Below are 12,562 nucleotides of genomic sequence, written 5' to 3'. Positions count from 1 at the left end.
CAATTATTAAAACATTCTTAGAGGACGTTATATAGTTATTATTCACAAGCTATTTTTCGTCAAAGCAATTTTCAAGTAATTGAAACTAATATGACTTTCGTCACTAGTAAAGATGAACTTGTCCAAAACGAAAGCTTACCAAGACATATTTCAAGAAATAGTTAAGCGAGATAAACTCGGCTCGAAATAGCAAATGTGTATAATCATAGTCCATGTAGCAATATGACTTTTGTCTCAAGATAGGAGATAGAGTAGATGGACTTTTGAGTAATAGATAAGTTCAAGTCTCCACATACCTTTAAATCGATGAAGTTCCACCAGTTCCTTGAGTAGTTCTTCGTCTTTGTATAATGATCGTCATGGAGTTTAGAACTCAACTACACTTTCTATCCTAATCCGAGACTTAGCTATGAGTAGACTAGAAATCAAGACTTATAATTTTGGCAACTAAACTTGACAACAAGCTTAAGATAGCAACGCTTGCGAGTTCGACCGAGCAGTGCTCTAACACTTGCTATATTATATATTTTGAGTAGTAAGAAAGTGTAATTATTTTCGACGCATACGACAACGATCAAATTTTAGCGCGGCTGCCGGGGAGGCAGCGGTTGTCACTTGTTTTTGGTTTCTTATTTTTTCTTTTGTTTTTATTTTCTGGATTTTAAACAATCCATACGGATTCCAACCATTCCATGGTATAATCAAAATAGAATAGAATAGACTTCTAAGTGATAGATACGTTTTAGTCTCCACATACCTTTTGTTGATGAAGTTCCTCCAAGCTCCTCAGTAGATCTTCTTCTTCTATTGGTGAACGTCGTGAGGTCTAAAGCTCAACTACATATTTTATCCTAATCCGAGACATAGATATAAGTAGACTAGAAATCAAGTATATAGTTTTGATCAACTAAACTTGACAAACAAGATTGAGATAACAACACTTGCGAGTTCGACCGAGCAGTGCTCTAACACATATGTATGTAGTGTGAACTACTAAAAAATTATCCCCATTTTTGTCAATATAAATCGGAAAAGGTACGAAAACTATGGGATCAAAATGAATTCTCAAAAGATAATTCATGACTAGAAGAGAACATATCAACTTTGTTTCTATGATTTCACATAGTCGAAACTTAGTGTATTCATCAAGGAGTTTATTAAGATAAAAGTTAACTCCTACAAAATTCCACAACCGCTCTCCCCACAAAGAAATAGCAATTAAGAACAAGTTCATTTAAGAACTCTCCCCCATTTGATATCATTCCCAAGAGAACAACATGAGCGACCTTAATTTTACGAGAAAAGAATGATTTCTTTGGACGCGATTTGATAATGTCCACAATATCATCGATTAAGCTAATCACAAGAGAACCTTTATGATTAATTTGACCGGAAATCACTCAACATAAGTAAACTTACGGAGTCAATACAGTACTTCCACATAAAATTGGATCATGGAAAGATCAATACTGCGGAATTTTCTCAAAAATTTCATTTTATTTTTAATCAATATTTGCATAAAGATATAATAGACTTAACTTTTGAGCATATATGAGATAAGAAAAGTTCACGAACGTAAACACATATATATCTCGTAAGACATTGCAATATATAAAATCAATAAGATTAAATACTGCAAGATCATCTTCCAAATAACTTAGAAATTAAATAAATAAATCTAAAAACATTGCAAAATGAAAATCATTGAAATAACTATATGTAATCACAATAATTGATATTCCAAACCCTAGTTATACTTCTTAAACATAAGAATAAATTCTCATAATAAGTTTCCTAGAAATTATAAGATCAGACTTCTTTGATAACTTCATACCTCTCCATGACTCCATCATAAAAGGTATCGTTGATATCCTTGATTCTCTTGACCTTGGAAACTCCATGTTCATGAGTTAGAACATTCACCTTTCGATCAACAATTCGAGCAAGTTGCCTGGCCTTGATGCAATCAGAGATGGGCTTCTTCTGGTTTCGTATCAAGACTTTTTGATTTTCAAGGATTTTATTCAGACGATCAATTAAATGATTTATTTGCAGTTGAAGGTTTGCAAATTCGACCTTTGAGTCATTCTGATAATGAATTAAATCCTTGACAGATTCAACAATCAAGAGTTGTACTCTTTCCTTGCAATCATCTTTCTTTTAAAACTAGTTCTTGAACCGAGCTGCATCCTTTGATGTCTTCTTCCATATCAAGATCGACCACTTCCTGAGATCTTGAAGAGTTCTCCATGTATTTTTTTTTTTTTTTGAGATATGGATGGAGATGAACAAATATATGATGTATATATATTTGTGAACAAGAGAAATAAAGAAGATCTCTTGTTAAGGAAACCCTATATAAACTCTTAGGAATAAGAGTACATGGACGTTCACATACCATTTAAGGGTAGTTAATGGGTCAGCTAAGGAAATACAACATCTGTTTTCAGTCATCTCATAGATCTTCATAGCTCGATAATTAGAAGTTTCACGAAAAAAGACTTTAAATTAGAGCACATAAAAAAATCAATAAGATACATCAGTTACTAGGAGTCAAGATATGACTTAACATTCACATGATAAAGAAAACAATTATTTTGGGAACATTATTTAAATACCCCTCAAGATCCGCCCCTTAAAATATACCCTTATTCAATTTTAAAAAGTACCCCTACCTTTTGAAAAGTGGAAGAAACTAGCACAAGTTGCTTCCAGAAGTGGACACAACTAGCATAAGTTGCTCCAGAAGTAGACACAACTTTATACAAGTTGCTTCCAAAAGTGGAAGCAACTTTCTCAAGTTGACTCCAAAAAAATTATTTTTTACCCCTCGGGGGTATTTGTGCAAGGTCAACAAAAATGGAGGGTATTTATAATATTCCCACAATTTTTTTTATATAAACAAAATAAAGCTCATGATCATACGATATCATACCACGAACTTGAGCATACCACAAATATGATCCTTGCAACTCTCAAGTTAGTTTCAAGGATGAATTTACCTAGAAACTAGGTAAATTCATCCTTGAAACTAACTTGAGAGTTGCAAGTGAGATGTAATCCCACTACGTATATTGAGGGAAGAGTTGTAATTGACTCCTGAGTGTTTGTGCCGTGTATTCCTTACCTTCCTTCGGTTATACCTTATTCCAGGAGATTTATACATTGACCTTTTTGAGCCTCCATCAGAAGGATTTCTCTAAGGATTTATGGGATCGGTTCTAGAAAATAAGGGTCACGAGAATCCCATCCCCTAGACTTAGACATGCCAGACACATTCTTATCATCAATGGGAACCTGGACATTGGTGGTGTAGGAAGTCACGCCATTACGAGAGTCACTATTCCTATAGAGTTTTCGAGAGGAGTGACCTTGGAAAACCCTTTTACGAGATTTCTGGCTTTCTACGGGAATGAAATCCATTGTGGCTGTTGTCAGATTATTTACTTCGTTGACTGGAAAAAAAAAGCAACTTTTGAAGAATAGTAATCTGTTTCTTTCTAGCAAAACAATGTAGAACACTATGGCTTTTTTACCCGCAGAATGAACAGACTCGTGGGAAAGAGACCGGTGGTGAATCCCATTTTTTATTCACAACCTTTTTGGATATCAGCAAGTCATGTAGATGTTTCTTACCAGATATTTCCTTGGAAGTAATTTTCTTCATGCTAGGTAAAACCATATCAGGCACAGAATAAAACTTACTCACTAAAACAAAGTTTTCCTTTTTCAAGAAGTTGTGTTGTTCCTGGGCTAACAAAATAGATTCAACCATTTTTTCTTTTTCAACACGATAACTATTCACTTTTGACGAATGATCCTTGATTAAACATTCTTCTCTTATTGAATCTTCATTAACAATATCCTCAAGCATACTAATCTTTTCACGATGTAGAGTAGTTTCTTGAACAAGTTTTTTGATATTGTTAGAGAAAAACTTAATAATGCAATAGAGTTACCATTCTCTATCAAGAGACTTCTCAAGTTCGTCAGTGAACTGAGCTTATTTCTCTTCAAGACATCTAATTTTAGAAGCTTGAAAATCTATAATCTAAGTAGATTTTTTTAAGCTTCCGGCGAGTTCCAACTCGGATTCTGACATAAAGCCGACTGTCACTTTAGAGGGAATGTTATCATAATATGATAGCATAAGTTTTTTTCCCCGAGATTCGGAAGAATCTGCCAAGGAGTTATCCTTTGAGGTAAGCCCATGATATTTGTCATAATCAAAAACTTTGGAAGTCAGGACAATGTACGTTTGTTTGAGATTCTGTCCACAGAGATCAGATTGCTACAAACACATACTTATGAGGTTTTAGTGTGTTTGCCTGCTCTGATACCAATTGAAAACACAGGGGCATAACAACCACACCCAATATTTCGTTCGGAAATATGTATGGACTAAACTCCAATATAATTCCGAGAGCACTGATTAAGAAAGATATCAGCGAGACTCAATCAAGAAATATATCAAAGGGATTTATCTCTTCTCAATACAATCAGTAAATAAACTAGATACAAATCCGTGAGACTGATTGATATGAGAATAATTCTGATGGTACCAAAGACCAATGGACGAGTGTCAATCAAGGTCGGATTTATCTACTGATTGAACTACGCACAACCTGTAATATTTCAATTATATAAACAAATATAATGCGAAAAAGTAATAACACAAACACCAGAAATTTTGTTAACAAGGAAACCGCAAATGCAGAAAACCCCCGGGACCTAGTCCATATTTAAACACCATACTGTATTAAGCCGCTACAGACTTTAGCCTACTACAAGTTAACTTTGGACTGAAATATTGTTGATCCCTAACCAAGTCTCACACCTATTAAGGTACAGTCGTGTTCCTTACGCCTCTTGAATCCCAGCAGTGTAAAGACGAGGGTACCCAAATATAACTCAATCTAAAACTTTTCCACCTATAAGTCCTTTCTCCGAAAGTGATTGTCTATGGACTGAGTCGAGACAATACAAATAATCGGTACACACTTCGTGTGATCGTCTATGGATACAAGATTGAGACAATACGACAACAAGATAACTTGCCTGATTGACTATGGATACAAGATCGAGACAATACAACAACGAGGTATGATTACTTGATAATAGGTTCAGACTTAACCGAACACAATAGGATTGCTATCAAATAATTAGGAATTAACGTTTGTGTAGTTTACTTTAAATTATAATAAGACAATTATAATTGTGGAAGATAAAAGTAAATGACACACCAAGATTTTGTTAACGAGGAAACCGCAAATGCAGAAAAACCCCGGGACCTTGTCCAGAATTGAATACTCTCAGGATTAAGCCGATATACAAGATCTAAACCAACTTCGTATAGTTGAGACCAAGCAACTAAATCTATAGTTCACCTAGTTCCGTATGTATCCCTGAGCCTCCAACTTGCAATAAGTCACGCACTTGGAACAATTCCTTTGGTTCGTATTCCAAATAGTAAAGGAACAACAAAAATGTTCGGTAACAACTCTTTCCAAACAACGTAATATGAGTTTGACAAAAGGCTCTTCCGTTTATCCCAATAAACTCCTTTGTCGGGTTCTTAGATCAATCTATTCAACAATTACCAAAGTAATCGTTTAGATTATGCAATCAATAATAGGATCTGATCAAGATACTAAATACTGATGTCGATCTACACAACTAATCAATCCAATCTATCAAATGGTAAACTGATTATAGTTGGATCCCCAGCTGATCAAGTTTTGTGCACACCAAAGATTATGAACTCAAATAAGAAATATTCTTTGTCTTCAAATCTTCTTAGATCTTCAATAAACACCTGCACACAATCAACTTGAATATCTTGTGATCAATCACACATAGAACGGAGTCTGTTAACAATGGATTATCACACGACGTCTTTAGATCTACAAACAATTCTAAAGATCCCCGTAGAAATTTCGATCTAGTTTGAGTGAATCTTATATCAAAAGAGAAGATTCTCAAGCATAAACAAACTAGGTGCAATCAAAGTTCAACAACCGTTAGTAAATCAAAACAATTGAAACTAATAATAAACATGCAATTATCTAGTTTCCCACCAACGGTACTCGTAGAGCTTCCCAATCCCAAACATGTCTTTAAAACGAGCGGTCGTAAGAGATTTCTCCTAATTAGGGTACTTTCCTCTCCGAATAGACGGCTCCACCAGTAACAACACAACTAGGTAGTTTTGCTGGCTTTGAGGATTAGTTTGCTTATAATGCAAACTTCAATATTTATAGACCAAGGAAGTTTGGAGACCAAGAAATTCCAAAACCGAATATTCTCAAAGATATGCAATAAATATAAAATCGGTTTTCATAATTCCTGGAAATGCTCTGTCCAAATATTGACCGAAATCTCAGTAGAAAATCTCCAATTAGTAAATGCACATTACCAATTTTTATTTTCTAAAGATATGCATTTAATTGCTGGAAATCAAAGGCATATAAAATATAACCTTAATTAAAAGATTCTCAATTTATTTCGATCCGGAATTCTCCTTTAGTCATTAAGGAATATCTTTGAACAATAATAGATAAGAATTACTGCACGTCTTCAAAGTATGTCGACATCTCAACTTTGTAAATCATCTTTCATATTTACAATCTTGGAACCGATTTGCCACACTTCCAAACGAGTTTAGAATTGCTCCATCTGAATTCCAAGAACTATGTGATTGATCAAAAACATTCAATCACCATTCATGGGTTTCACGGTTCTACCTAAACAAGTTTTGGTTCTACCTCCAAGTGGCTACTAGGAACGGTCACATTAGTTTCCAAAACATTGTTAACTAAGTACCAGGATCGGTTACCACTTATATATGGTACTTACTTGTGATCGGTTGCACAAGTTATAGGATCGGTTACACCAATTACTAAAACTTGTCAACCTACTACAAGGATCGATTACACATCTTGTGATTAGTCCCAACCAAGTTCTAGGATCGGTTACCCAATGACTAGGAATGGTCACACTAATTACAAATATCGATCATACCATCTCAGGTGATTACTTAAGATTGGTTTCACTAATAAAAGTCATACCGATACATAAGTCAGGCATTATGAATTGTTTTACCAAGATACATAAACAAGTTATCAGCGGTTGTACTAAACACACATATTGGTAATCCAAAGATTTGCAATGAATAACAATACTAATAAGCCTAGCGATTTCCCTTTTGATTCACAAAACAAGTTTATGAATGTACTTCCTTTAAACGAATGTAAAACATTGTTTCCTAGGACGAAATCTTCACCCATACCCATATACATAATAACAATAGCATTCATACGATTATGTCGATGTCTTATATACAAAGTTCAAAAGATGGGCATTATACTTCGTATTGTATTCCTTAATAATACGTCTAACTAGAGTATAATCATTCACAGCTTCGCAGTTATGTTTTCAATATAGCACGACTTGAAAGATACGTTAGGAATGAAACAGTTCAAGTCAAAATATTACTAACCTCAAGAGGAAGGGTGATGTCATCGTTGTAGGTTTTTCCTTCTTCACATTCTTCAAGTCTTCGAGTAATACTTGTATGTCTCATATCCTAATAACTTTCTAGCTAACCTATACGAAGTTGACTCTAGGAAATAATCAAGCGACTCTTTAAATGAGTTTTGGTTCACTAAAATATGACAACCAAACTTGACATACTAACGCTTGGTGGGTTCAACCGAGCAATGCTCTAACAATCTCCCCCTTTGTCAATTTTAGTGACAAAACTCTTACATCATATGGATAAACAAATTACAAGAATTTATTATACATACGCTTGATTCTAAGTTTCAACAACACAATAGCATGTATACATTCAATCCATAAATGTCGTTGTTGACATTATCTATCTATTATACAAAGGGAACTACCCTTGTTACAGTGGTTTTGAAGCTGCAAATTATGTTTTACCATTTTTCCCCTTATCATAACTACATAATAAATACCCTATAAATAAAAAATGAGGGTATATTAGTAATCTAGGTTATTTACAATTAACTTTTTCTGTTTACAAATTAGGAATTGTAAAATGGCAGTCCATATGCACGTGCGTAGGCACGTGTTGAACATTCTAGTAATAGCAAAGCTAATACTCCCCTAAAGGTAAGATAGGTAGATTTTCAATCCGCACACCTTTTTTATTCCCTTCTTAGTTAAGATAACCACAAGTATCAATATGATATGTTACACGCCCTTAGTCTATGCTTTAATCTTTTCGTTAGACATAAAGTTTAAGCACCATTGTCCTTTCCTTAGTGATACCAAATCAATACCAATATCACTTATTTACTCCATATATTTCTTCCCCTTTTTGTCACAAAATGACAAAGGTACGAGAAAATAAAGGACAAACCGAAAGTATCTTACAAATCTCAAAAAACTTGCAACCTATAAGAGTTAAGCACGAGGGTTCCACACACCATTTTAGATAACCAATATCAAAACCGAAACTACAAAGTAATTTTGTTTTGATATGTTATCAAGGAAACAATTGCCCGAAGAAATTTTCCCTAATATTTTAGCAAATCAAAAATTGACTAATCACCTTAGTTATTTTGCTAAACCAATTGTACAAATACAATCGCTTATTTGATAAGACCAAAATAAAGATCAGAATTAACTCTATTTTTCTCATCAGGTTCTAATTATTCGAACAATAACTTAGACCTTTCACTTTAAACAAGACAAGCACTAGGTTAGCTAACTAGTATTTCTTGTTAAGGCATTAGATTAGACTTGAATAACCGAATCCTACACTTTGATAAGTCTGACTAAGATCAGAATTAACTTAGTTTCTCTTATCCGAAATCGAATTGGACTAAACATATGATCCCGAAAGCTTTTGTTAAGCCATAAACAATTCATACAAACCAAATAAATCAACTTGCATAATTATTTATCTCAACCGGAAGCAATTGAAACAATCATAGACATTAAAGCACCGCAATTGCACCGTAATTTCGTAAGCCTAAACAATTGATACCAAACGATAAAGAAAGATAACAATAGTTTTTCTTAACCGAAAACAATTGAGTCACACACACACACACATCCATACACACATAATAGAATAAACATTAATTGCACCTAAATTTTGTTAAGCAAAAGCAAAATATATGCAATAAAATCAGGTTTTTCTTAAACAGGAAAACGATTAACTAACAAATTCGTTACCTCAAGTTTCGCATCCTCTTCTCCCCTTAAGATATATCATCAAGCGCCAGTTCAAGATAGAACTCTCCCCTATTAATGTTGTCATCCTCTCGCAAGAAGAAAAGAACAACAACAACAACCAACCTTTACCAGAGAAAGGTTGAAAACCGGTTTTAACTAATGCATAGCAAAAGTTGAAATCCCGAAACACATATGCTTTTATGCTAAACCACATGATTCAACATATTGTGACTTTTTCACACATGAGTTTCAATCGGAACCCTTTATGATCCTTTTATAAAGCCTACCAACATGGGCTAGAACTTAATCCCGCTAAACCAAAAAGTCACCCAAACTATAAGGGTTCACATCATATTAGATCGAACATTGAGGTTAGAAAACCGAAATCAAACATCCCATAAACACATAGAAATTATATAAAGAATTCAAGCACAGGCTATGTAATCAAAAACTATCACAAGAAAAATTATAAAGTAATAATTTTATTCATAAATAAGATAGTTTTATTCAAAATAGACCTTATACAATTATTGAAATAAATCAAACATTGATATCTATTTTTCTTTTCTTTGATAGATCTTTAAACAGTTTATTAAAAATCATCTTCAATATCCTCAAAATTTTCAGGATCTTCATCAACAACATCTCGACTGATATCTCGGATTCTGCACACAGTACTTTGGTTATGTTCACAGGCTAAAGCATTAACCTTTCGGTTAATATTCCGAGCATACTCCATATTACCGATTCCAAGTTTAATCAGTTTCCTTTGGTTACGGATAACAGTTCTTAGTAATGTTGCATGTCTATGATGAGTTTCGATAGTACCGAGGAGGAATTGTCGGAGATTGAGAATATCAATCTTAGCATCCAAAATATTTTTGTACAAGGTGATGAGTCACATCTTCCTTTTCTTTTTCTTCACAACCAGATTTCTTGAAGGAATCAAGATCAATAATTTCATTAGAACCCATTGTTCTCGGCGCTTTCAGAAGTTTAGCTTGAGATCTGGTTAGAGAATACATCCTTCAGCATAAGTTCTCAAACATGTTGAGTTCATATACTCGAAATATCTTTAACACATACCAAACATAGGTGTCAGCCTTAAATAAATAATTCTGACAAGATTTGAAAGCATTTTTTCGCATCTTATGTGTTACTGAATCACAACTTCCTTCAAAAAGAAATTATCTTCTAGATCAGTATCAAGAGATACTTTAGAAAATAAACTTATATTGTTTACACAAGTTGTTTGCAAGACAACTTTTCTATACATGAAGACAGATTATGCATCTTCAGGTAGATTGTGTAAACTCTCTATGTTGAATAAGAGATTATTGACAGGATACAGAATGCCCAGATATGTGTGCTTCCTGCATTGTAAGGATGCACATTCCAACGCAATTAAGCATTGGGGTGAGGATATTCCTCACCAAATACCTTTTGAGGAATTTGTTCCTTCTTATCTTTAGGGACATTATCATGTTCCCTTGTGTGGGTTTTGAATCCATCCTCTTCATAAGAAATATTGCAAGATGCTATATCCTTGATTACATCTTGTGCCCAGGATGGTATGTTCCTTGAACTTGAACCCATGTGATCTTGATCCGACATTAGGCAAATTGCTGATGTCTTTTGTTCAAGACATTCTATATGTCCTCTTAAGGTATCCATTCCTTGTTGGAAATTCTTTTCTAAATACTTGTCTAGATATACCTTCCGACATGTCTCTGTAAGAAGTTCTTTAATAAGGATCTTATTCCTTATTTGTGAATGCTCCAGCGATTGAGTAAGAATTTCACACTTAGTAGTTTGTTGATGAACTTCATTGCACAAGGCCAATTTCTGTTCTAAATAATCTGCCAGATTATTTTGAAGACTAGGTGTTTCTCGCTTTCCATCACAGATTCTTACATTTAATTGAACAATAAGTTCTAAGACATCATCCAGGTTGTCAATGGTTTTTCCCTTTTCTGAATAGTTTTGAACATGCTTAAAAAATCTTTCTAACATTTTACGAAATTCAGAACTTGGGTAGGCAAGTGAATATAATCTCTTTTCACATGAAAAAGACGATATTTCACTTGAGATTGGTGTCGGATCCAAAATATGTTTCTTGAGTTTCGGATTCATTCTTTTCTGATCAGGAATCTGAATCTCAATCAAGTTATCAGTCATAGACGTTTTCCTTGATTTACGATAAGACTTACGAGACCAATATCCATTGACCTTTTCAGAGACTTTATTCTCATTATATTGACATACGTTGACTGAGTTCTTCATAAGTTTAGATTTGCTTTTCTTATTTTGACTCATATATTATAGGTCGGATCGCACCAAACACATATTTTTAGATCTTTTCGTGTTTGCCTGCTCTGATACCAATTGAAAAGACGAGGGTTCCCAAATATACCTCAATCTAAAACTTTTCCACCTATAAGTCCTTTATCCGAAAGTGATTATCTATGGACTGAGTTGATACAATACAACTAATCGGTACACACTTCGTGTGATCGTCTATGGATACAAGATCGAGACAATACGACAACAAGATAACTTGCGTGGTTGACTATGGATATAAGATCGAGAGAATACAACAACGAAGTATGATTAGTTGATAATAGGTTAGGACTTAACCAAACACAATAGGATTGCTATCGAGTAATTAGGAATTAACGTTTGTGTAATTTACTTTAAATTATAATAAGACAATTATAGTTGCGGAAGATAAAAGTAAATGACACACAAAGATTTTGTTAACGAGGAAACCGCAAATGCAGAAAAACCCCGGGACCTTGTCCAAAATTGAATACTCTCAGGATTAAGCCGCTATACAAAATTTAAACCAACTTCGTATAGTTGATACCAAGCAACTAAATCTATAGTTCACCTAGTTCCGTATGTATCCCTGCACCTCCAACTTGTAATAAGTCACGCACTTGGGACAATTCCTTTGGTTTGTATTCCAAACAGTAAAGGAACAACAAATATGTTCGGTAACAACTCTTTTCAAACAACGTGATATGAGTTTGACAAAAGGCTCTTCTGTTTATCCCAATAAACTCCTTTTTCGGGTTCTTAGATCAATATATTCAACAATTACCAAAGTAATCATTTAGACTATGCAATCAATAATAGGATCTGTTCAAGATACTAAATACTGATGTCGATCTACAAAACTAATCAATCCAATATATCAAATGATAAACCGATTATAGTTGGATCCCCAGCCGATCAAGTTTTGTGCACACCAAAGATTACGAACTCAAATAAGAAATCTTCTTTGTCTTCAAATCTTCTTAGATCTTCAATAAACACCTGCACACAATCAACTTGAATCTCTTGTAATCAATCA

Source organism: Papaver somniferum, chromosome 3 (genome assembly GCF_003573695.1).
Source record: "Papaver somniferum cultivar HN1 chromosome 3, ASM357369v1, whole genome shotgun sequence".
In the NCBI taxonomy this organism is placed as follows: domain Eukaryota; kingdom Viridiplantae; phylum Streptophyta; class Magnoliopsida; order Ranunculales; family Papaveraceae; genus Papaver; species Papaver somniferum.
Note: the sequence above shows the minus strand (reverse complement) of the source record.